This window comes from Manacus vitellinus, unplaced genomic scaffold (genome assembly GCF_001715985.3).
Source record: "Manacus vitellinus isolate BGI_N305 unplaced genomic scaffold, ASM171598v3 scaffold_8_pilon, whole genome shotgun sequence".
NCBI lineage: Eukaryota > Metazoa > Chordata > Aves > Passeriformes > Pipridae > Manacus > Manacus vitellinus.
Genome location: NW_021940864.1, coordinates 5485084 through 5511904, shown reverse-complemented (window position 1 = coordinate 5511904; position 26821 = coordinate 5485084). Strand labels below are relative to the sequence as shown.

Here is a 26821-nt window from a genome sequence, read left to right as displayed (position 1 = left end):
CATGGAGATTATTAAAGTGCAGTAAGAGGAAGATTCCTTATTCTGAGTCATGCTGTAGTCACAATAATGTCTCATGGAAAACTTGCTGAAGTTGTTGAAACCTTCTGGGTGATCAGGGGTCAGCTGGGGAGCCAGGGGGGCTGGATATCAAGAGCTTCATGGTGTCCAAACTGCATTCTTGTGGTTGTTGCTTGGCCTGGGTATGCAGAGTCCCAGTAGTGGTGTTTACCAGAGTAATCTTAGGTCTTGGTGTTTGTATTTTATTTTTTTTTGGTCCTGATGGGTGATTTGGGTTTAAGTGGCAATTAGGAAAAGACCAGATTACTTCATTTAGGCTATAGAAATGCACAGCTGTGCATTTCCCTATAGCTAGGGAAAACCAGCACTGCTAGGAGAAAAAAAAAAAAACCAAAGAAAAAACAAAACTACCAACAAAAACAAACAACCCCAAAAAAACCCTGCTCAGATGGAATTACTGAACTGTCTATCTGAATAAGTTTGAATTTTGATGGGTTCAGCTTCACAGTTGTAACCTTAGTGAAGTGATTTAGTTTAGAAGTTTAATTGACAAAAATCAGGTGTTCCTAAAAAAATCCCTCTATCATAAGCAGGAAGCAGTGATCTGAGAGTGGCTGAAGGTCTGGGTAGCTTCTGAGGGTTTCATCCCAATACTTGATTTTATATATTCACCTTTTAGGAATAATGTTGTTATGTAGAAGGTGTATAGCCAAGCTGAACTTAAGTAAATTGTTTTATCTTTTGCAAGTATTATGTTGCTGTGTATCTGTTCTATTATTTCAATGTATGGTATCTCATGTACAATATATACTCTTTTCACTGACTTTATAAGGATTCTGTAACTTTCTTTAAGCTTTGAACAGAAATATAACGTTTTACAACATCAGTTTTGTATGCCATGAAATTTTTATTTGAATGCTTGAATTAAAGGTTACAAATGTCAGATCATGAAAAGTTGAGATATGATAATGAAGCTGCCCTTCTGGGAAGGGTTTGAAAGGCAGTCTGCCTTTCCTCTTCTCCCATATTCTGTCTCTGAAATATTTCTTTTGTGGTTTCATTACTGGGATGTTTTAGCTGATTTGTCTCATGTACTAAAGCATATGGAGAATGGCTACAATTCTGAGACTGAATTAAAGGAATGGCTTATTTCTCACATGCATGCAGGTGAAGAAAACATAGTGTATTTATACCTTCACGTTCTGCAAATGGAAATAATGGAACAGATGCAGATGCATGTTTGCTTTGGTACCTTTAGCTACAGGTTAGAAATACATTCATATTTATTTAAGCTTTTTTTGCTAGGCCATGTAATAGTTACCTGACCACAAGATTGTAATAGGGAAAAAGATTTTTGCCCTTTCTTATGGTTAAACTCAAGATACCTTGCCTCAGCTGAAGATTTTTTGGTAGTACTGGTTGTATATTTTTCAACCATGAAAAGAAACAGTTCGTCACAATTCAGTGTAAGGAAGAACTTCATTTCATGATCATGAAATGCTAGAAACTCATATATAATTATACTGTGCTTTGAAACTGCTTTCGTCATATTTATTTTTTTTTAAATATTTTCTCCCGTTCTAATAGACATTAGAGATTTTAAAAAATGTTATTTTTGTCTAATTTTAGAACTTAAATTTCTTGAGAGCGTTTAGTTGGGACTTATGACTATGTGGTAGCACCATAATCTTGATACTGAATACTAAATATTAAGTTGGTGCTAGTACAAACACGTAAAGAAACATCTGATCTAGCCTAGGGCAAGGAAAAGCTTACTAATAAGGGGAGAGCTGATCAGTACCCCTTTTTTGTACCAATTTATTCACTACTTTGTTTTAATACTCTGGTAGAGATGAGATAGAGATGGCAGAGGACTGAATAGCAGCGAGAAGGCCGAAAGAAGCCAAGTCCTTACTTGTACAAGGCCTGTCAGAATGCTGGGTATGTACAGGGGGAACGATGCTTTTGCAAGTGCAGAGGAACAGGAACAGAATAAGCAGGAAGAAAAGAGAGTGCACCTTTATTAAGCTGGAGAAAAGGCAAGCTTAGTAAGAACGTGCAGAAAGTGCTGTCATAGGTAGTTGAAAGAATCTGTTTGCTGGGGGAATCTTGGTCTAATTGTTTAGGAGAGAGCTTATCATGGATAAGTTCAAATGGTCAAGGACTAGCCAATGGCAGTCACTCAGGCTCCCTTTAGAATAAATGGAGAGAGACTCACACCTTTCAAATGTCATTTTCAAAGAGAATATTAAGACAAATGTTTCAGCAAGCAGGTAATCGCTTCCAGTCCTGGGGCTGAAGTTGCACATTGCAGCTGAGCCAGTGCAGTGGCCTTGTCTTTGCACCAGCTCTGGCCTGTGTCAAGTCCACCTTTGAGGCAGCTTGGCTTGCTGGGAAGGGGGGGAATATAACTCAGTATGAGGGGCTCTGAGGGAGAATGGTTTTCTGTGATCTTTGCCAACAGAAGGAGCTCGGTTTGGGGGCTGAAGAACACCAATCAGGTCTAGTGGGGCAGGGATGGGACTGGAATCCTATCATAAGGAATCTTACCTCAGAGAGTGTCAAGCTATTTGCTATGGTTTGAGCCAGAGGCGTGAAAAGCTTAACACCTTACACAGAGGATGTTTACCTCTCTTCCAATAGTCTTTCTGTTGGCATTAATAGTATGAGCAGCTAGAAGTTCTTGTCCATAAAAATTTACAGTGCACTAAACCTTGCTGTATTCCACGGATAGCATCATGTGGCAGTGAATTCTAAAGGCTGATTGATTTCAAAGACATCAAGATGCCAGATTTAGATTTTTATTGAATGTTCTCTTGTTCAGGAGCAGAGAGCTTGCCTTGTTTCTGTTGTATTTCTCTCCACTGTTAGGCTGCAACTGGGAACAATATTCCTTCTAATGAGACTCCTGAGCATGGAGCTCCAGTAAGAGCAACAACATCTGTCTGTAATAAGGCTTTACTCTTTCTCCTGCTTTGTTATTTCCATATGCCAAATGCTTGGTGGCTTCCTCCAGCTCAATCTTGCTCAAAGCACAGGAGGTGCAGGGAAGAAAATGAAGGTGCTGTATGCAAATGCATGAGAAGGAGGCAGCTGGGGGGGAAACAACATGAGGTGGGACTATAACATGCAAGTCTCATGAATGTGTGAGACTGCCTAAGTCTTTGAGGCAATGAGGACAGAATTTCCCAGTTCTGGCTGACTTCTCTGTGCAGTTATTCCCCATAGAATTTTCAGTATAGTGTACTCCTTTTCCTTGCAAGGGGAATACCTTGTGTAACTTCAGTGTCTTTTTGTATAGATGGGCAGGTTTTCCCTCACCTTCTGGGAAAGCGTTAAAAGCCAGAATGACAAGTGTGTTATTATGCTAGAGAGAGTTAAGATGGAGGTTAGATGGAAATTCTGTGACTGGGAATTGGTTTCTGGATACTGGTAGAGAAGAAGAAAAGCGAGGACTTAGAGAAAGATGCTGCAGCACGGACAAGCACTTTACTTTTGAGAGAAGGACCTGAGGAATCCATGAAGAACAACAGTGAAGAGATCTCGGATGGCAGTTGCATTAAAGGTAAATTTTACTAGTAAAGTAATTGACTCTCTAAATAAGAGCCAATCAAATGAGCCATTGCTACCTCTGAAGAACTGGAAGCAGAAAAGTTGAATTTATCAGATTTAAAAGGCAATTAAGTAAACGAGGATTCTTTTTACTGAATCTTTTTATTATTTTCATTGTTCTTTTAATTATTGTTATATCTGATTTGACTCTGTTACAAAGCAGGTAGAACAATTAAATGATTTAAAATATAGTGCAAATATATTTATATTTGCACCCTAATGACTGTCCTTGGGTGGGATGGAAGTTAGACACAAACTGTGGAGGGTGAGGTCTTGCAGTAGAGGAGGGTGTGCCTTAAGATTACATCAATGCTTAACTTAAACGTTGATCATGTCAGTGGAAGCAAAACAATTTCTATGTGATTCATGGAATTGCTGATTTGGTTGGTTTTTTTCCTCCTGTTTGCTTCATTGCTTGGATAAGTAGTGAAGTCTGGAGATGACTGTAGGAACACTTACTTGAAATTTAGAATTAACCCTTTTCCATTTGATGAAAGAAAAAGTACAGCCATCTGGGTGAAGATACTGGCACAGTTTCTTTCTAGAAATGGAAAATGTATGGGGGTTTTAGGTGATAGAACATGGAGTGAAGCTTGCAAATTGAAGCTTGCATGTGTGTGCTTTCCTGTTCCCATGTTCACATTACCCCATCAACATCTCTAAAGGGACAGTGGCTGAATAGCAGACTGGAAATATTTACCTTCTACATTTCTGAGTAGAACTACACAATAGTACCTAAAGATCAGAGATATACTGTGTGTTCTTCCTGTGAGCCATGGAAGTTCTAATCATTTAATTGCAAAGTAGTTATGAAAAAGCAGTGTCCAGCACTAACTACTTCTACAAAGCAAATAAACTTATAGAAATGCAAAAATTGCAATTCTTGGATTATAAGAAGCATAGAAAATTTGACCATATTTTTGCAGAATTGATGTTATAGAGATAGGGCCTCTGCCATATCTGAAACTCACCTGAAAATAATGGACTCCATTATACAAAGAGTAAAAAAAAACCTTTCATAGTTATGAACTTATGGCTTAAATAACTTCCAGGGAAAGCACTGTCCATCTTGTGACAGTCATACTTTTCTCTGAAGAATCATATTTTGTTGGTTTTGAGGCTTGAGAAATTCTGATCTTGTGAATTGATTCAGCACAATCATTCCTCTATTTCAATCACAGAAATGTAAATACTTGCAGTTATAGAGGCAGCAGTGTGTAGCATTATAGCTACTTTCTACAGGAGACATGATTTCATGAGCTGCAGAAAGCAGTAATGCCTTTGCTAATGCATAAATACAGATGCTTCAGCACCACTGCTAATGGCTTCTCATAACTTGGTAAATGTTGGAGAGAACTGTGTAATTTCTGTACTGATTTACATGTAGTTTCTGCTACTGTATGAAACCAACCTGCCTCTAAAGTAATCAAGAAAAGGGACTTCTGGCTCACTTTCATCCAGCAAGAAGAATCCTAGCTTTCTGTTTCTTACTGAACGTTCACTTTCGATGTTCCACTACTGCCATTGATGACATTAAAGATTCTAGAAGCAAAATTTTAACATGATTAACCTGAGACATTAAACAGAGATTACTTTAGAATTTCTTAAGCATTTTTGGTTCATGAAAAGTAGAGCAAATCAGCAGACTGTGAAATAGCTATCAGTCTGCCTTGAAGTTTTAAGCTGGGAGTGGGAGTGCTGGAATGCCAGATTTCTGCCTCCTCCCTGGCTTCTACTTTTTGAGACTTTGTACTGCACTTTTTCAAAGAAAGGTCATGAGTAGGAATATAGTCCTCTGCTGTTCCTGAGTGCTCGAAGTCCTCTGTGAGGAGAGAGTGAGAGGAGTGATAAACTGCTTTTTCTCTTTCCATTACCTCATCCTTCCACCTCCTTGTTTTTTCAGTATAAGCTGGTGTTGCAGACACTACTTTTTTTTTCCTCCTCTTACACTGACCTGATGGGCAAATTGCATGTTTTAATGGTTTGGTGCAAAAAACCCTAGCTTTTGGTTGTGCTGTGCTGTAAAATGGAAGCATGTACATACTGTGTTTCTGCTTAGCTTAACAATTACAGGAGAGAATAGCATTTGTATTACTCTTTTCATTTCTCAAAGCTAGATGAGTATCTTTTCATAGATCATTTCATGACCTGGGGAGGGAATGACAAACCACCTCACTACTTCCATTTACTCTCTATCCCATACAGCTCTTCACAAGAGCACGTCCTGGCTGGGGAATGGAGCAGAGTTTCTCAGACACATTTTAGCTCTGTGAGTTATTTAGTGGCAGCAGCTGCTTCCATCTGTGTACATGTGCAGGAAGAGATGTTCAGCTGAGCAGGCGGCTGTGCTTTTTGTTGTGGTGTGCATAATGCTCACATATGGTCTCAGTTTGCAAATCTGCAGAATATGGCATTTTTTTATGAAGCTCATTGAGCAAAATATGGCTGAAAAGCAGTGTATATGTTTATATTTTAAAAACAAACAAACAACCTCCAAAACCCACTCTGAATCTTGTTGTGGTAATTTGAAGGCATAGCCTGTTTGGTCATCTATCAAAATTATTTTCTGTTGTAAAAGACAGGTATATTATTTTTCTTTGTGTATTCCATCCTACAAGTGAAATATTGCTTTCTGTCGTAGTCTTCAGAGAGTGAGCCAGGGCTTTTAGCCTGTACTCCCAGTTCTGACAGTGCACCTAGAATCTATTTGCAACTGGCTGAGATAATCTCAAGCAAAGTTTCAGTTCACTTGGTCTGTGAACCTCAGTCCACAAAATATATTCTCGATGCAAATACATCTGTTTGGGCATTGTGATATTAGTTGTTATAAATGAAGAATTTCAGATTGATTTGTAAAAAACTCCCTGAAAACAGCAAACTCAAAAGCATAAATTCTATTTTAGGATAAAGACAACTGAATTTTCCCTTTTCCTTCTAAAATAATCTGGATATGATATAACACATGTAACTCTTTTTTGCCAAAATAGTGGCCACTTGCCCTACTGCTTGTGTTATTGAAGCTCAGCAGCCAATTATTTTCTCTAATACTGTGATTAAACACTTGTTTCACTTGTGCTTGCAGACTGAAAGGAAGGAATGGTCTAAGTCCCACTTCTGCACCAGATAGATTAATATATTGACATCTTAGCTTTTCTGAAGAGGAATTGTGACTTGAAAATCTTATGAGGGAGTCAGTGAATATGAAGGAAGAGTTTATTAGAAACAATAAACCTTCAGGGCAATTTGGACAATGTGTGGCAGAATCTAGGCAATATGTGCAATGTATGTATGGCACAGAACAGTGTTTTCACTTAATTGACACAAAAACTTGGAGTTTGAGAGCAGAAAATGAGCAGACAGACTAAGGAAGCTGATATATTGGCACACATATCTTAAAAAGGTAGTATCATGTGTGACATGGAAGAGGGACTTCTGACACATACCTGTGAGTTCAAACAGGACAAGTTCAGGTGTGGTGCTACTGAAGGTCAACTGGAGAGAAAGCAAGCTGGATTTGCAGTGCCCTACAATCTGCACAGAAAGATTAGAAACCATGGCATAACTAGTGTTTAAAACCATCTAATTACTTTAAGGTATTTGGAGCCAACAGCTAAGTTCTGGTGCTTCCAAAGAAACTTTTGTATATGGGCATAAATAATGTGAGCTAAAAAAATGAGAAGCAGAGCTGCTCAAGTATTCTGTCAATCTATTCTTGTGCTTCTTGTGGAGTACAATGTTTTTTTTAAAAAAAAATCTATATTTTTTCAAATGTTGTTGGAAATACTGACTCCCATTCTGCAATGCTGTATCTACCAGTGATCAGTATAGACATGGCCCACTTTGAAGTGGTCTGTACTTAATTACCTTGTTGAAATTCCAAGCAGAACTCCACTTAAGACATTTACATTGAGATTCCCTTGTGAGAATGATCCGTTCAAACTCTGTTTCTTTTCAGTCCAGGTATAACTACTTTTTAACTCTTCTAAACTTTAAGAAAAATTGGATTTCATGGAAAAAACCTATATAGAAAATGTGAAGTGGTATGGTATTCTGATACTGATAATGAGAAACTTTGTTCTGATCTCTCTCTCCTGATTATCCTTTGCAGACATGTGATCTTCATAAATGAGTACAAGTAGTTTGTACTAGTTTATTTTCCACCTCAAATAAAGAATATAGAAACATGAGATCATATGCCTGATGTAAATCAAGTGTTAAGAGTATTAGAAATCTCCCGTCGTTTGCACAAAAATATTTACCTTTGGATTACTTGAATTATACAGGTTTGATTACATTTTGGGTACTGAGTAAGGTACTTTATATTCATGTAGCAGGCGAGATCAGCATGATGCTTACAATTTCTTGGACTGATAATTCATGTAGCTTTGTGCACCCAGCTCAAACTGCGTCATGAAGGCCTTGACTGGAATATCCTTGGGGGTCTTCTGGCCTGGTGGTAATCTCTGAGGTATGCTGAGATAACTTCAGGCCATTTTTGAAGGCAAGTCTGCTCCCCTCTCATCAGTCCCGAGTTTTCTAATGAGTAAAGCTTTTTGCTGGGTAGAAATGAGCTTTCTATTTAAAAAAAAAAAAAAGTCATCTTGGTGGTTTAATGCAATGGAAACAGACCTCTCTGTGCCTAGAAATTCTTGACTCATTGAACCTGTTAGTACTGAAATCAAACCATCCATTCAATTTACATGAGCAGTGAAAAAGTTGCCTGATAACTTTTTTTATTGGATACTGCCTGAAGCTGATTATCAACTAGCATGTTGGAGATCTTCGTTTCTTATTCCTAATATCTAAGCTTTATAGTTACTTTCGAAACCATTTTGCGTGCATATGTTTAGTGTTTTGGTATCTTTGCAAGTGCCTTGGTTTGAGGTTAAGAAACCATTTAAAATTTCCTCGGTTTTTAATACTCAGTTTTATAAATATTTAAAAAGCTACTTGTTGATAATTGCCTTGTTTTGTTGGTAATATCTAAACTTAAATACAGAGGGTAGATTTTGTTCTCTTCTGCTGTGTTGTTTCAGACTTGAAAATTTTTGCTCAAAGATACTGCAGATGAAATAATAATAATCCATTCCAGAGAAAATGGAAATGCAATGATAATTCCTAATAATTTTGTGAGGTAAAAATTGCATCTTGGTCTAAAAGTGCCAAGTTAAACATAGTTCTGACAAGAAGTCATCTTACACAAAATGTGGAAGTCAGATTTTAATTGTATTATACAAACTAAAAGACGGGGCTGCTGGTCAAGCGGTGTGAAAGGGGGGGAAATCAATGTTAACCTATTTGATAGAGGGATTTGCAGGGGAATTTTAAGGAGTTGTACAGATGTTGGGCTAGTAGTTGCTGGACTCTCTGGATAATGGTAGGGTGAAGTTATGGCTATAACTCTATGGTTGGCTCAAAAACAGCAAGAGGATGGGAGGTCCCTGTTGAAACTCCATTGGTATGACTGGTTTGGGTGAATAATCAGCAAAGTATGGGAAGAGAATGACTACAACCCTAAACTCTCCTTTAAGAGAAAAGCTGTGCCAATTCTAGGCACCCAGGAGCCACTGCTCAAAAACAATTCAAGTCTACAAAAAAAGTGTAAGAAAGCTAAGGGATGCCTCCAGATACTACCAGCCATGAGGCTTTTGGGAAAGGAAAACGTCCATTTCTAACTTAAACTTCTGTGATGCCAGTCCCAGTAGCTCCAAGACAGACACATATTTTTCATAGTTTAAAACTTTCTGTCTTTTTTTTTAAGGTTGAGAGATGAGGAGATTGATGTGACTATCATTTTCAAGTGATGGAAATTATCCTTGCATCTTATCGCTGTGACTTCTCCAGGACAGTTTTCTTTCATAGCCTACGAGATTTACAAGCAATTCTTTGTCTACTTCATCCCTGTGCCATGGGTGTCACCAGCCAGTGTATGTGTGTCCCATTTGTGAAGTGTTCCTGCTGACACTGTGCTGCTCAAACTCACAAAGCATCCTTCAGATATAAGGATGTCTGTACTGAGCAGCTGCCAGAAGTTGAAGGCAGCTGAAGGCAGCACAGCTCTGCAGGCAGGTGAGCTGCTGTTTCCAGCCTGTTCAGATGACAAATTTGGTTCATGTTACTGCTGATGGAGAGAAGGTGTTAAAAAAGGAAGAGTGAGGCCAAGAGCTGCTGTTGGGATTGGACTGAAGTCAGTGAGTCCAAGGCAGGACATGCACCTCTCCTATTTGGGTGGTGTAGCAGTACTGGGGAAGCAACAGATACCCTTTGTTTTTGGTGGTTTTTTTTGACAAAATGTCTAGCTAGCTGGTAATTTGATGTATCAAAATTATATGTACTAATGTTTTTCTGTTCTAAGAGTTTATTAAAAGCATTGCTTGTCTTCTCTTCTCTTCCTTCCTTTCTGTCCCCCAACACAGATTGGAGAGAGGAGGAGAGAGAGAGAATCTGCCCTGATAAAGGAATTTCTAAACCTTATCTTAAGCTTTTACTGTGCAAAAAGCATTGTCAGTCCAGAGTGGGCAAAAGTTCATGTCAGGACAAACAAGATGCTGCATTCAGATGCAGAAGGTTGCATGGGACAGCAGTTTTTGCAGCATGTGAATGCAAATAGTGAATCAGCAGTGCCCAGATAGCAGACAACAGTGGGGTCATGGGGTTTCTTAAAACAGCACACAGTAAGATTTATGACTTAGAATATCACAGACAGTGCATTAAGGCTATTTCTAATGTGCAGAAATACCCATGCATAGGTTTGCATGTTGAAGTGGTCAATAAGTTTGCCCTGTTAACCCTTCTCAGGACAGTGAACTTCCACGTACAGCAGCTGAGACACAACCTCACTCCATATCCCAACTTAACTTTTTGTTCTGGAAACTAAGTGTATGTGTCTCTGCATGTATGTCTGTGCTCCCTCTGCCTCGTGATGCATTGGATTTGTGCTGCTTATAACTTTTTTCAAGTAAAACAGATGTGACTGGCTAAAGAACCTTATTTTTTCCTCTTGCTTGGAATCTATTTTAGATTGCCTGGGATGTAAGAGGGGAAGTCAAATATTGCAAAACGTTGTTCTAAGCTGTGACAGTGAATGCCTGATTATCTTAAGTCTCCAAAGAGTGTGCTGATTGAACCAGCACAATCCCTCCACAAATACTGGTTTCTCTCAAACTGATAAAAACTTAAGTCATCTTCTTACCTGTGACAAGGTGCTTCAGGAATTTTTGCCTCTTTTTGACTTTTAGGGAGGGAAGTAAGTTTTAAGGGTTTTATTATTATACCCAGCTCTTATCTAAGGCAGATCCTTGGGTTCTAACCTGATGATATAATACATTCAGTATTTGCTCTTCTGTAATGTTATTCTGGCTCCCAGACTTATTCACCCTCTTCGAGTCCTTTCATTTTCTTCTCAGAAAGTTTGTCCAAAAGATAAGATTTACTTTCAGATGTGTAGCACTTTCAAATGCAGACTTCCAGCAGTACTGGGTTTTTGACTTCACATTTAGGGTAAGTTGAAGTCTTACTTTACCATGTGTATTGTCATTTTTATTTGTCTCATCTCTGCCTGGTTCAGCTTATTCTTGTGGCCATATTGTGAAGGTGTCCTGTAGTGGGGATACCAGTTTTGGTTGTTCTCTTGCTGACCTCCCATCACAAATTCACAGTGGATGTCCGAGCTTCTGTCTGTCAAGCCATGTTCTTGATGCTGTGATATCCACCTTGGCATCTGTTTTGTGGGGAACTTCATTGAGCCAGGTGCTCAGCATATGAGATAGTTGTGCACAAACAGTGGCTGGCAGTGGTTGGGCTAAAATCCTCAAAGTGCCTAAACTGGGTGTAGTAAAGACGTGCCTGTGCCTAAAACCCTACAAGAATCTGTTGGTAGCATATTCTCCATTTAGTTCCGTTGATATTTAGGATTTTTTGTGTGTCAAAACAGCAGTGCTCAATTCAGCTACAGAACTCTCACTGTTTGTATTGTTTCTACCTGCCTGAGGCCTATTGCTTTAAAAAATATTTCCAAAAGGAACACATTGTATGGTATTTTAAAGCAATGTTCTGTTTGATTATGTACTGAATAATTAAGATAATTTGCTTTTATTGGCAGTAATAATATTGGTATATAAGCTTTGACATTTATTTTTCAGGGGTGAATACATTCTAAAAAAGATATTTTAGAACCATTTAATGGAAAACTTCTAAAGACCTATCATTTCATTTTTTTTTTTGCTATTGGAAACACAAAATACATAGGTAGCCAAATTACTTTCCAGCACAACCTACTAGCAGGCAAGGGGATTTCTGCCCCAGTGCTGCAGTTCATTAAAGAGCTGTAAGCAGAAATGCTGGAAAAGTTTGCTGTAGGCATGTGACAAGAGATTCCTGATAACCTCAAGGCTGCCTCCCAAATGATCTTATTAATTCTGTGAGTAATCCGGGGAAAACCAGTAGGGTTTCTTTGACTTTTGCCCTCCAAGGTTGCAGTTTTTACAGCTTGGAGCAGCTATTAGTAACAATAGCTCTTGAAGTGTAATTTAAAAAACCCCGGGAAGTGTGTTCCTGTTTTTCTTTCTGATGCAGTTACAGCTGACAACTCCTCTTCCTGTAGCCCCTGGTTCAGTGTGCTGCTGTTCCTGGAAACCCCTTTGGAATGTCCTAATGAAGACTTTCACTTGCCTGAAGTACATCAAATGTAACACATGAGCCTGGTTTCCAGCAGAGACTTCATTGTGCGTGCAGTCAGCTGTTTCTCAAGAGTCACACTGTTGGCTGGGTAAGGAAGGAAAGGGTTGCTTTGTGCAGGCTCTGGGAGGTTTTAATTCTTCTGTACTGGGAAGACTGCTGTTAACAGTTGTCAGCTCATTTGTGTTCGAGGTAACTAACCCAGAACCAGGAAGTGATATCTTTTCTAGCTTTTAGTGAGGAGCATTGATTAAAATTTAGATTGTGTTCTGCACTGATGGATGGAAGAAAGTGCAAAAAGTATTTGCATCTCTTCTTGTGAACACGTTCTCTTTTTTACCTAGCTTGAAGTGGGATTTTTTTTCAGTTTCCCTTTCAGAATTGTTTTCATTATCATTAAAATCTTCTATTGAAGAGTAACACAAAGAGCTATTTCAAATTGCCCTTTTCCTTATGCAGCACCTTTCAGAGTGGTATCATCCCACCTAGAACTGGACTACTTCTTTCCAGGTGCCTTTTCTCATTCTGTTTCATTTTGCCTTTGCTTTCCAGAGTTGACATAATATATTCTTGCATTGGAGAGTATCTTGCATTCCTGAGAGTATCAGACACTAACTGTTCTGAAAGGCTTGTATCTGTGGCCTGTTGTCTGGATGTTACTTACCATATATACATGACTGTTATGTCTCTCTTTAAATATTTCCCCTTTTTAAGACTGTTTATTACTGTGCAAATTAACCTTGGCCGTTCTTTAAAACTGCTTTTCCAGCTGAAGGTAGGAATTCTTACCTTGCTAGTCAGTCTTAGCAATGTATTTCTTTGCTGTATACCCACATAATTTTGGGGCTGTTACAGGTTTTCAGTTTGGCTGGCTGCCTTATCTCTCTGCTTTTAATTTAGATTTGGTGAAAGCATACCTTTTAAACCACATAAGTGGGAAAGCACATAATTGGATGGAATAAAGAGTTTTAAAGAGTTTGGTCCTGTCCTCAGGAGTGTTTAACCTTTGGTTACCGCAGTTAGGAGACTATGAAAAGTTCAGACTTTTTTTCAGCTTTTTAAAATTTTATTATAATTACTGGTTTTGAAGCCAGCAGATGTGTTGCTCAATGCACCGAACAAGTAGATCATTTTATTGTGATTACACTTATCTTTGGAAATATTTTCCATTTTTTGATAGGTGTTAAGCCTGAAGTCACATTATGATCCTGAAAAGTTATAATATTCAATATAACTGGTTAGTATTATTTCCATTATTAGCTTAGAAAAGTCACAAAATCCAGTAATGCTATTTGGAAACGTGCTTTTTTTCCTCCATATAGTTTTGATAAGAAAACCTACCTTCTGTAGCTTGCTCATGAACTAGATAAAACGAGAGTTCGTATTTCTTTTTATGCTTATCTGTCATTGTTCTTCAGAGACAGCAAAAGTGTCTTAATTTCTGATTTGAGAAATATTTACATCCCAGGACCAGGCCATAGAAACATCTCTCTCCCTGTTAGGTATAATATATGTGGCTGTTGGTGGCATTCAAGCATGTTCTCCTTTTTGCTTCTCACTTTTTCTGGTTAAAGTCTATAAGGTCAATCTTGTAAAACAGTTTCTTAAATACTGTTAGAGACATATTGACCTATGTGGGAAATATTTCCAAATTGTAGTTAGTGACATACATCACGCCTTGGCTTCCCTGCTTTGTAAACCAGATTTGTGATACTTGGTGAGTTTAGATAGTCAGAGGAGATACAGCATTTAAAGTGTTTCAGGCATTTTGATTTCTGGTACTCACAACTGATCTCAGATCCCATTGCAGATGGGGTTGAATAATGTGTCTTTATCCTTCCAGAAAGCATATAGGACAGGCTTCTAACTGTTCATCCCACAGCAACTTCTTTGTTATATGTTGAACCTGTCCTGCACATCTGAACTTCTTGCCATGATAAGCAGTGTTTGTGCAGGCAGGTATTCTGCACGCTGAGGCTGCCTACAGGACAGGTGCAGACATTTACCCTGCCCTATCTAGACTGTTGCTTCTAGAAAGTAGTCTTTCAAGTTTCTGGCTCTGCTGATTTAGATGATTTTGTTATTAGGAGAATTCAGGAAAAGAGGAGATAGAAGGAGGAGATGAGAAGGAAGGAGGGAAGAAAAGTAATAAATAAGAGAAATGGTGCTGTGGCTGGAGTATAAGGAGAGATGGTCATTGATAGACTGGCAGAAGAACTGTGTGAAATGGGTTTGGTACTAACAACCATAGCTTTGAAGTATTTTTGTCCTTGTTTTATAAAAGTTATGTCTTGTCCATAATTGTTTTGCTACCTTAGACTGAAAAGCAGAGTTTGACAACCTCTGTTTTCTTCCCTCTTTCCTGATTTGCACATGTAGCGTTCTGAGTTGGATATTGAGAAACTGTAGCTCCCCACTGTGCAGAAAAGCAGTTTTAAGTTTCTTTATGTTCTTCTGTGGATTACTACATACTTGTACAGATTCTTAAGGAATTCTTTAATATATAGGACTGATGATCTCATTTAGATTCTTATCCACCAAGTTTTCAGCATCCATGAGGGGGGAAAATCCAACTTTATCAGATGGAATAGACACACAAAGAAATGTTTGCTTTGATAACAAAAGAGGCTCAGTGCTCAAAAAGACTTTTCTGGAAGGATTTTCTTCTAGTTAGAGTGCATAATTTGACAACTTCAAAATAATACTATAATATATTTGATAGTTTTATTCACTGCTTCAGCTAAGATTGCACAATCAGTGGCTTTAGTAAGTTTTAAGTAGCCTCCTGTATGTCCTTAGCGATTTCTGTTAAGTAGCAGAATTTAACTCAGTGTGTGCTTACAAAAATAAGAAAAGGAAAACTGTTTTTGTCTCAGATTACTCAATAGTATCTTGTATGTTTACATCTCCTTTACATTTACTGTATCTTAATAGATTACGGGTTTGATTTAATGAATAAATAGGTTATGGAGTATTTCTCTTTTAAATCATTATGCTGAATGCATGACGCCAGCAAAGACCAAGCTGACTTCCTCGTTCAATAGCAATGACTAAGATGTCCCTGCAGAGACTCCAAAAGATTCAATAGGCATAAAAATGGCACTTAGTTTTCTTTTTCATGCTGTTTATGCTTGCATTTTGTTTGTGTTGCCTTAGAATTTTTTATTAAGCTTTTCTTGAATCCTTATCTATAATGACAGTTTGATTTTTCAGAAGATAATTGAAGTGGCGTATACAGTAAAATAACTTTTCTGCAGCTTAGTACTAAATGTTTCCAGCTTTGGGTGCAGTTTAATCGCATCTGTGCTTTATGAAAAATGTAAATCTACAGTTCTCTAAGGAATGTTTATTAATACCTTTAGTGTTTATCATTGTGCATGAGGAAGGTATACATAATCCCTCTGTGTTAGAAAGACCCTTCAGTTTAAATTTATTAAAGATTACTTTACCCTGTCAGGAGCAAAGTGTCCCCTAAATCCAGTTCCCTCCCATGAAAGCGTGAGAATTTCTCCACTGCTTGGGGTCTGTGCAAATCATCTGCACTACAAAAGAGCCCCGGCTTCTTCCATTTTAGGAATCTGGGAAGTGTAAATATTTAGAAGTGCTGGCATAACAATAGCAGAAGTAGAAGAAAATTAAAGTTTGGGATCCAGTGCTGAGACACATTTGGCTTAAACCGTGGGTGAAAAAAAGAAAAGCTTTTTGGTAAATTGGTGAAAGTTTACAGTTTTCATTTTTAGATTAAGGGAAAAGCAGAACTGTTTTATGTAGAATACACTACCCAGTTTTGAAAAGGTGGCCTTTTTAGTTCTTGTGTAGGATTTTTTGCTTTTTCTGTTGGACCAGAGTATGTTGTTGTTCAGTTCCTTTCTGACGGGTTGCTGGAACTAATATTTCACTGAGCAAATACCAGCACTGTTAAGTGAACAGAACTTTTTGTGGAAGACTGCAGCTGCCATGAGAACTTCTTGAGTGTAAAGCTTAGAGGCTGTAGGTTGAGCGAATATATGAAGTAGACTGAAATTAAGACCATGGCATAGAAATTGGTTTCATTACAGGAACTCTGGTGTTTGGGTTGCAAAGTATTTTGCTCTATGAAAGATTTTTTTTGTAGAATCTCTGAGATAATTTTCAGCATCCGTTGTTTTCAACAGCTGTTCAATATTGAGCAGAAATGTTCATCTGTCCTTGGAATAGCAAGAAAAATGTATTCCTTATCTTGATAAATTCAGTTCAGCTTGAATAACTCTTCGGATATTAAAACCAGTTTTCTTGGTGCATTTCACTTATCTTTGGGAGATTTTTGGCACTATATTCAAATTCCTAAACGTGTCTAAAGATTGAAGTCTGTTTCTGCCAAAATTTGCTGTGTGACTTATGAGCCTTTATAAAGATCATTATAGTAACTTAAGCTGATACTTGGCTTGTGTTTATACAAGACAACTCCAAATAATCCTTTAACTTTATTTTGAACAGTGCTATGTTTTTCAGAATGAGACCATGTAGAGTTGGCTGAAAAAAGGAAACTGTACTTTTGCAAAGAACTTTAGTGTTTTGAAATGTGATTTTTTTTTCCTTTTCATCCAATTAAAAAAATAAACCAAAAAAATTTGGCATTTCATTGTAGAAGAAAATAGAGTTTGATCTCCACAGGTAGGAGACCCTGCTGGGTAGCCATATCTGATATCTTAGGGCTCTTAACTCTCACTCAACTTGCTCTAAGTTCTGTAGGTCTTCAGAAAAAGCAGGTTTCCAGTTTGTCCTGTTGGAAAGTCATCAAACTTCACCATCACCGTCATGTTATTTTTCGTTCCCCTTCATATAATTTTGGTTTTTACGGTTTCCAGGTGGTAGATAATTCAGCACAGCCCCTGATAGAGTTTGTTGAATTTCAGATCACCTCGTGTCTTGAAGGCTGGCAGAAGTTACTCTGCAAGAGGAGCTAGATCCCTGAAATACAGTGTCATAGTATTTGGAGACAGAGTTGTCCAGATCACTTCAAGACTTCAGTGTCTGAATTTCCGTATAAATTTCTCAGCATTTTGGTTACTTACTTGTATGGATATTTGTTATTCAAAGTTTCATTTGCAGGATGACAAACACTTCAGTATTTAAGTGCCTGTCCTTTCGTATCTTAATCTTACTGAGGGTGCTTGCAAAATTCTGTGAAGTGGAACAATTCAAAGAAATTGTTATTTCAGTAAGGTCAGTTGTTCAACCTAGACAACCTAAAGAGTGTGGTCATTTTTTCAGCCTTGACACCCAGTGCCAAGAGGTAATTGAGCAATGAGGTCTTTCTCTCTACCACAAAGTTACATAAACTAGTACAGCACAAATGATGTTTGCCTGCCTTGTTCAAAATCAGATGTGCCCTGGGCAAAAGGTGATACTGAATCTCACAGCTGATTAATCAATCACTTTTTCAGCCTTTTGCATCATTGTCTGTTATGGGTATGTCTGGTTGTTGCATGAGATACATTAGTTAGTAAAACAAAACCCCTTAAAAGATTTAACAGAAAAAAGAAATTACAAAAGGAACTGAATTTATAGTAAACTGAATTAAGACCATGAAACCTGCACTTTATGGTAGTATAGAGTCTTAATTGCAAATTAGTGTCAATCTACTTCAGATTCAGGGTCTTTGGCAACTGTGGAATTTTGCTCATAGTTCCAGGGAACTTGTGCCCAGGGTCAGTGGGATTCTATGATCTTTGCACAATAACATTCAACTGGTAAAATAAATCATAACAGAGCATGTTTTAAATCTATTTAAGGCTTGTGAGACTGAGAACTTTATTAGGTTCCTCTTCAATACTAGTGAACATGCCTAAGTTGTGACAGATGACCCTCATTTTAGCGTAAGATTTACCGTGACCGTTCATGGGGTGTTCCATTTCTTCCCCAGTAATTCACCTATAGCACCATTTTTCCTTATGAACCATCAGAATTCAAGTTGTTTATTTTATCCTGTGTAGAAATAGGGATTTCAAAATGGTTTTGGCTAGAATGGAATCTCATTACTGCTAGGAGTTCTTGAAGTAACCTCTGACAAAGCAGATCAGCACTTAGGAGGGACAGCAGGGAAGAAGGTTCTCCTTGTGCATGGGAGGAGCTGAGAGCTTGGTCTAAGCAAATGTAATGCTCCAGTCCCTTGAGGTCCCAACAGCAAGAGGGGAGCAGAGGCTGTGCCCAGTGCTGCTTCTACCAGTGCCCCAGTGTCCAAGTTCCGCTGGGACAGTAGGACACAAGTGTCTCCAAATGCCTTGCAAAGTTTGGATGTAGTTGCCAGGCAGTTGTATCAGAGCTCTGCAAAAAGGAAGACTTGGATTTAACGCCAAAATCCATCTGAAGGATTTCAAGCTGAGCTTTCTCACTGAGTAGTGGACTCTTAACTACTCAGCTGTTTATTAGATTGGGATCAAGGGCATCCTTCATACGACTAGGAATGCAAAATTTACAGGACCAGAGCAAGGGAGAGTGCAAGTAGGAGAAACAGGACTTTATAATCCAGTGATGAGGTCACTTCCCTGGGAGGGGGAAACACAGGCTGTACTTCAAGGCCTGTGTGTGTATTTTACAGGAAACAGTACACAGAGTTTATTAACTGTCTTGGAAGCTTAAGCAGAACTAAGCATAGCCAATAAAGTGGTAGATTGAACAATTTCTGTCTAAGGTCCTTGAGTGAAACTTTAAAGTGGCAGTAATAAACACAGAATGAAAGTAAGATTTTTGTACATATGGGGGTTTTTTGTTTTCTTTTTTTTTTTTTCAGATATTGCAAAACTGATTCATTTCATAACAGAATTTTGCACGGTGAAAGCTTTTGTTTGATCTTATTGTAAACCTCTGTCTAATCTTACTTTAAATGTGCTGATCAAGCTACAGTTTGTATACTTGCCAAAAAAATTATTCTTGATTTGTGTTATAGTTTTAAGAGAAATGAGCATATTTAAAATCAATAGAAATTGTACATCCACATCTGTGGATATAAAATGTTGATGTAATAGCGGTGCATGCCAGAACTCGTATATTCCTCAGTTTATAACTTCAAAGTGAAAACAATGAAAATGTATTATGCATGATTAAATTAGGGTATTAAGACAGGTTCTTTATTTATTGTGTTTACCTCTAATTTAGATGGTTTAAAAAACTCAATTGCTATTAGCTAAATTTACAGTGGCAGTTTTAGGTTTCTAGGAAGCTCCTGTGACCTCTGTAAAGAGGTAATTCAGTGAACCTGTCACTAATAATTTCATTCTGCAGCTAATAGTAATGGGTTTAATCCAGAAATTATGAACTGGGCCCCGCTTCCCTGAGGGAAGTATTTCTTTCCACCTTTAAATGTAAGGAGGCGGGCGTGAGCACAGTAAATTTAACAGGACCTGGCTGTTCTTCTTTTTTTTTTTTTTTGAAGTCGTGAGGCTTTTGTGAAGTACTATGCAGAATCCAGTAATGCACAGCACAATTTTCCTTGAATTTACCTCCCTCTGAAAGCAGACACATGTGTTTCACCCATGCCATTTTAATGGAATACAACTTTATTTGCTGTCACTCGTGTGTTTGCCTGCAGCCCTGCAAAGTGGCTCATCGTGGCTGGTATGTTTTAGATGTGTTCTGTGCACGTGAAGGCTGACTGTTCTCAGTCATCCTCTGGCTGATAATCTGAAGGGTATGGATGCTCCTGCTCAGTGTTTACAGTAGCCATGCAAGTAGCTCAGAAATGCAGCACTTGTGAAGAAAGTCACAGAAGATAATGATGTCGTTGAACTGTTGACTTGTTTTCTCCCAAAGAAAAAGTGCAGTCATTCAAGAAGAAACCTGGGAAAATGCCTTCAGTGGCTTTACCAGTTGTACCCCGCTATGTTTTAGTATTGAATTAGAATGCTAATTACTGAGTTCTTTTCCATCTTGTCCTAATGAAAGAAATTCCTGTATGTAGGGGACTGGAATTTCAGTTTGTAAGCGTTTCAAACACAGCCCTTTGTTTCTGCTTTGTTATTTTGTGAGAATTCAAAACTAGTTCAGAAATAACTTGTTTTACAGAAAACCTACTGCCAGAAATCGTGCCGTGCTTATCACTGCAATTTACAGCTCTACCTTTTAGTTACGTTCTGTGTACTGCATGCTTTTCCTTTAGCAATTTTTGAAAGTTTCTCTTTAGTCCTTAGGATCAACTATGAAGCCTATTGCTTTTACAGAATGTACTGTTGTATACACATTATAGGCGTATGTTCTCCTAAGCAGACCTAAATCGTCAGTGCCACTGAAAGAAGTGCATCTCCCCACTCCAGCTGGTTATCCTTGCCTGTTATGGTCACTACCCTTACACCAACAAACAAACTTGTGCAAGTATGTGGTGAGTTGAATTTAGAAAATTTATTGGGATTAAAACTAATCCCTGAAGAGGAAGTGTGTGGATGAGCATGATGAGCACATGTTCATGTGATAGGCACTTGCCTCTTAAAATTACCACTTAGCTTTGAAATTCCTTGTCCTCTGACCTCAGGCCAAGCATTCCAGGTTCCTTTTTCTCCCTTTTTCCCAGCCCACTTCCCCTTGAAATGTGCAGCTTGCTCTTACCCCTGGTTTATAATATGCCAGTAATCAAGGAGCTCAGGGTCACCTGTTCCTGCTTGCCATGCACAAATACTGTTGGTCCTGCCTGGCATCTCACACTCAGTTGTATTGGAAAGGCAGAAAGAACACTGGTGGATATTACAGTCTCTTCTAATGCCTAGCAATAACTTTGTGTGCCTTTGCCTTTGAGTAATATGACCAGATCCATGTGATGCTTTTTTGTTCACCACAAGGAAAAAAAAATGTAGTAGATATGTTATGCAAGCATGAAGAACAAGTCATCCAAAACTGATTGGGATGCTTCCCTCAAGGTTAGATTATTTTTTTATTTTGCCCCTAAAGCAAACTCTTTGGGAAAGCCTTTTTTTGCTGATAGATTTATGCATATGCTGTTTTTGAAAGGGCATATGTAAAGATTAATATCATCTGACAAATGGAGCAATCTTTTTGTGGCTACTCTTTTTTCAATAGCTGATTGGGCTGGGAGTTCTTGCTGGGAAGGTAAGTATCTTATGCATGCATTGCTCATACTAAAATCGTATCTGGCTGGTGACTGTTAAGCACAATAGACTAAACAAGGCTGTTCTGTAAAATAAGATTTAAAATTATGAAAAGAATATTCAGGTTTTAATATCTGAACACTCGTTATAAAGGCTCAGTGGCTTGGTAGTAAACTGATTTCTTAGCTTTATTAAAATCAGCAGTGCCTGTGCCCTGGAACAGGTACTGGCCCAATTAAGTGAGCTGAAAGCAGGGTAGCTGCAAGGGGGCCAAGCTTTTCTCCCAGCCATGGACTGGCCGTGCAGCTGCTGCTGCCCCAGGGCTGCCAGAAGGCTTGGACAGCTGCTGTTCCCTTGTCTCCATGTCTGGTATGGAGGTGGTTTGCTGGTGTTGACTTTGTACAGCTGTGGTACTGCAAGCATGTACCCAGTCACTCTTCTTTGCCAGGATATAAAAAAAAAATCTCCAGTTTTAGTCTGTAATGACCAGAAGTGACTAGTGTTCTCGCAATTCCCATACCCCGGTTTCTTCTGCAGACTGGTGTCAGTCCTGCTGCTTCAGAGTCCTGATCCTCAGAGCCTGGGTACAGAAAGAAACTGTACTCCTAAATACATTTCAGCACCTGATCCTCTTTAGATTCCTTAATTCTTACGATCTGATACTAGAGTTCATGTAACCAGTAGAGAAGCGAATCCTATTGCAGTGACTCTGGTGGAAACTGAGCGTGTTTAGCCTGTAGTAATTGGAAAAAACCAGTATTGTCCAACTGAATTTCTGCATACATCAGACTGTAATAAAAGTAATCTAATTGAAGTCTGTTCTTGAATTCCATCTTTAAGTAGGTATCCAACTGTATTTATTGACTGTAAATCTCAAGAGGTACTATCAGGTTTGAAAAGCATTCAGGAACATCATCTTAGACATTTGGTCAATACTGGACATCTTCAACATAAAAATCTGGTTTGTTAAATGGACTTCGTGCAGAGAAGTAATATATCTGGGTTTGTAATGCTACAGTAATGCAATTTTTGTGTACCCTGTGCTTTTCCAGAGGATTTATTTGAGAATTGATCAGGAAGGTATACAATTGCAATTTTGTACTGACAACACAGGTTTTGTACCGTACACTCAAGAACTGTGTGGCTCCAAGGAACCTGTGCACTGCAGAAAATGCCATAGTAGTTTTTTGAGAAGACATGCCTCCCTACCCCCAGGCATAGTACAAAAGAAAGAGAGATAGCATAAAAACAAAGTAGGGGAATGTTACGTGGGTGTTTCATAGTTTAGACTTGTCTCAAAGTTTTTGCCTTAGAGTAGCAGGTGAAACAGCCATGGATCAAACTCAGTGAACAGCTTTGGAAATTATGTGACTTGCATATGATAGCCAGTATTTTAGTCTAAACAGTGAACTCAGAGGGTCCCAGAGAAATCTGACATCTCCTTCTAAAGCTGTGGAGGTTGGTGCTCTGAAAGGTCTGGTTCTTGATTTATCTGAATGTATGAGGAATTCCCAGGCTCACATCTGTTTGCTAAGAGACAGCCAGAGAAGACTGACTTCCCATTTCAGGGGCTGTGTTTGAGTAAGCCTGTGGCAGGCAAGCAGCCTAGTGAGCAAACATTGAGTCTGTGCTCAAATAGCATTTTCTCTTGCCTTGTCTGTCAGGCCTTCGTTAGTGTGTCAGAAAAGCTCACATCAAATAAGAGGTCCTCTGTGGGCTCTAGCAATGCTTGTTTACTCCAAACACTTAGATCTTTTTTTTTCCTGAAGAAAGAGATTAGCTTTGATGCTTATTTCACTTTCCTAATGAGGAAAGGTGAAGGTACAATGTTGGTTATGCACAAAAAGAGAGGGAACTCTTTCATGCATTGTTTGAAGGTTTAGGCAGTTAATTTTGAAAATCTTTTAGAAGAGAAAGTAAGTAAGAAGTTGGTAGGGGTTTCCACTTCTGTTTTACTAAGCCAAGGGAACAGCATGGTGGGTTGAATGTTGAACTTGCAATAGGTAGGAGTGTTTCAGAACTACAGTTGTCACCTAGTTTGCTCTTAAATGAATAGCAAGAACCTTCTACTTAGCTGTGTAAGTGAATGAAATGAACAACAAAATGAATAATTTTCTGATACCTGCAACATAAAAGTTTATTTCACACATAGCTGTTTATATTGCATAAACGTTATATGGCAATACTTATGCAGTTGTAATAAATATTGGTGTTACACTTTTAGTTCCCCTAAATTAAGTTCAAAACAAGCCTCTGTCTTAAAAATAATTGATACCTTAGTGTTCTAAAAGAATCCCTTGCATTGCAAGACTGTTTCCTGAGCTAAGAATATGAATTTGACAAAAGCGACTTCTCCTTCCTTTGCTTTCCTAACTCAAATAGAAATAGTGGTATTTGTGGTTTCTGGACTGTTGCTATATGAATTTCTCCAAATGATGAGAGAAAGGCAGCTCTTTGTTATTTCTTTGATTATAGACAAGTTAACCTTAATGTGGTGGTAACTGTAACAATATTAGTAAGGCACATTTCTCCTGTAGTGGAAAAAATTTATACTGCAGTAGTTGCTTTTACTAACATCAGGCTGGTGGTTGTAATTTAAGTACTGGTGTTGTAGAAGTGGTAGAATTACTGCTTTTTATGTCACTTGTTTATTTTATGTTCAGATAAAGCATTCTGTTAGTTTTTCCCTCTGGTCAGTCTGGACTATTTTACAAGTGACATTATACATGTTTGCACTTACATAAGATACACTCACATTTAGTTACTTCATAGTGGAAAAGGTACACCTGTGAGAAAGGAATGTGAATGAGAAAATGTAACTGTGTGTAAACATGTTTATGCAGCTGCATTTTAATGTAACTTATTATTGGAGCACTCTGCTTAGAGAATGAAACTTTTATAGCTGAAGACAAGCTATTAAAAATTCCTTCAAAACATTGTAAGCTGTAGATAAATCAAGTATAGATATTCAGTTCTGCTTCCAAATTTATTTGTATTTTTAACAAGTTTTCTTGATATTAGTATTTGAAGACTATTTGAGATGCTAATAAAACTGTCTTATAAACTTTCCTTATTAAAGCATTTTTGCAGATTATTAAATCTGATATTTTCTTCTGTTTTTCATGATTAATACACAACTTCGGTTTTTATTTTAGTAATGTAAATAATTTCATCCAATATGGGGAATTTTAAAACTTAATAGCTTTTTAAGACTTTTGTGTGATGCGGGACTTGAGTTACTGTGGAGCCTCAGATACGCGTTTCAATTCAGAGTACATGTGGTTTGGAAACATGGAAGATAAAAGGTTTATGTCTATTAGATCTCCACTGAAAAAATCATTAAATTTAGGTATTTATACTCTGTAAGTAGATAAAACAAGACAGTCTTATATGTTATAAAAATGTTATATGATTAAAATCTCAGGATCTCAGTGAAAAAAGTTAGAGAAATGCTGCTAGTGCCTTGTTGCAGTTGGGGAGGTGGGGGGAAGGCTGTTAAATGTCATTATCATACTTCGAGAGCTTTTTAAAGAAATCAATAAAGGAAATAGTTTAGAATCAGGCTGTATTTGTTTGCAGATTCATACTGAACTGACTCTTTAATTACACTAGGGACTGAGAGCACATTGTTCTAGGCACCTCATGAACAATGGAAGACCCTCTTTTATCCCCAGAAATTTATTTCTGTGCTTCAACTTTTAGTGTTATCTAAGATGATATGACTTTAAATGTCCAGTTTCCAGAATATGAAAAAGAATATGTTGGTATCTGTTTTATTTAATGTCATGTGTAGAGTTTAAATTTTCCAAATCCAAGCCAGAAGTTATTTGCTTATCTTAAAAAAAACAAAGCAGAAAACCAAAAAAAGAACCAACAAAAAAACCCCAAAATACCACCACCAAAAAAAAAAAAAAAGAAAGAAAAGGAAAAAAAAAACAAGCAAAGAAAAAAACTACCCCCAAAACCCCCCAAAATGCCAAAGAAACTAAACAACAAAAACAACAATGAAAAACCCCACCTGAATAGAGCATGATCAGTGAGCATGTCTTAACATTTCCACTGTCGCTAGTGCTGGAAAAAAACTGCTTTGCAAGGCTTAAAGATTTTTCAGCCTGTAAAGTCACTTAATTCTCAGCCTTTCTCGAGGTTATCAATTATGAAAGATTTTGTGATGAAGTCTGGATGAGCGAAAGCTGGAGAAGGACAGTCAATTCACTTCACGTCATCTATTGATCAGACAGTATTTCATCCTTGTGGAATCTGAAAATGGAGGATTCAATACTTAAGGCTTCTGCCTTAGGCATATGATGATGCTGAATCAGTTTTGCTCATATTACAACCCATGTTTATAAGAAGGTCTGTCTTCTCCACTTCAAGGGGAAGAAAAAAGAGTGTGTAGAAGAATGCCAGTGTAAGAGGATGCTAGTTTTTATAGCTAATATCTTGTATTTAATTCACTTCCTTTTCTTCATCCCGTATCTCAAATAAATAAACCCACAGATCTAAGTACCAGTTTTTCATTGGTGGGTGCTTTTGGTTTTATATTTTACAATATTCTCTTTCATCTCTGGATGGGTAACTTAGATTGTGAATTAACTCCAATGCTCAGAGGCTCCCCGATGCCAATTTTGAAAGTTTCCAACTCCATTTCCTTACAAACACAGCAGTTCTCTTTTCAGGCTCAGTTTATGTCTGGGAGAAGACAACTCCAATCTGTGTGGCTGCAGTCTCAGATAAGCCAGTTCGTGTCTTCACCTCACATTTCTGGATGGAAGAGCACGTGGGAGCCCCATGTAGGCACTTTTGGATACCTCTGCAAAATTGTCAGGTGTGACAATCTGTGGCAGTCTAATAATCTCTGATGATAGACCTAATAATCTCTGATGGATTAAGCTGACTCAGCCCAAATCACTTTCTCAATACTGTGCTGGCACATCCCATGTGCTGCTAGAATCTGGAAGATCACAGCATGTGCCCTCTGTGCCTCTAAATAATTAAAATAGATGCTGTTGTCTTAGTAATACTTCAAGTGCTGCACAAAAATATACTTTTGTATAAAAAGTAGTAAATGAATGGTTGGTCCCTACCATATTTCTCCTGCTACATTGTTTATTTTAAATGGCATTTGGTAAATTGCCTGCTGCAAGTACTGGGCTGTAGCATGTAAGAGGCAACAGAGAATATTGCGTCCAAGAAAAAAAACACCAGCCAGGAAATTCTGTAGGTGGATAGGAATTGTAATAAAAATTCAGTGTAGCTATAATAAAATACATGCAGAGTATATGTGCCACGTGCAGAACTCATTTTGTCATTTTAACCTCTAATTGGCTCTTTTATTCCATACTCCCTTACTCTCCCCAGTTCATTAGCAATTCAACAGAATTCCTACAGCACCTCTGGTCCCCTCTGTCTGGCCTTCAAGGATTTCAGAAGCCTCT

General features: G+C 38.0%; 1 protein-coding gene across 1 annotated transcript in view; it reads left to right on the top strand.

The window, feature by feature from the left end:
* The first annotated feature begins 3527 nt into the window (after positions 1–3527).
* DISP1 (dispatched RND transporter family member 1) overlaps positions 3528–26821 on the top strand; it is a 68538-nt gene continuing 45244 nt past the window's right edge. The window contains exon 1 of the mRNA XM_025896383.2: positions 3528–3583. The gene's annotated coding sequence lies outside the window, so the exon portion shown is untranslated. The remainder of the gene's footprint in view (positions 3584–26821) is intronic.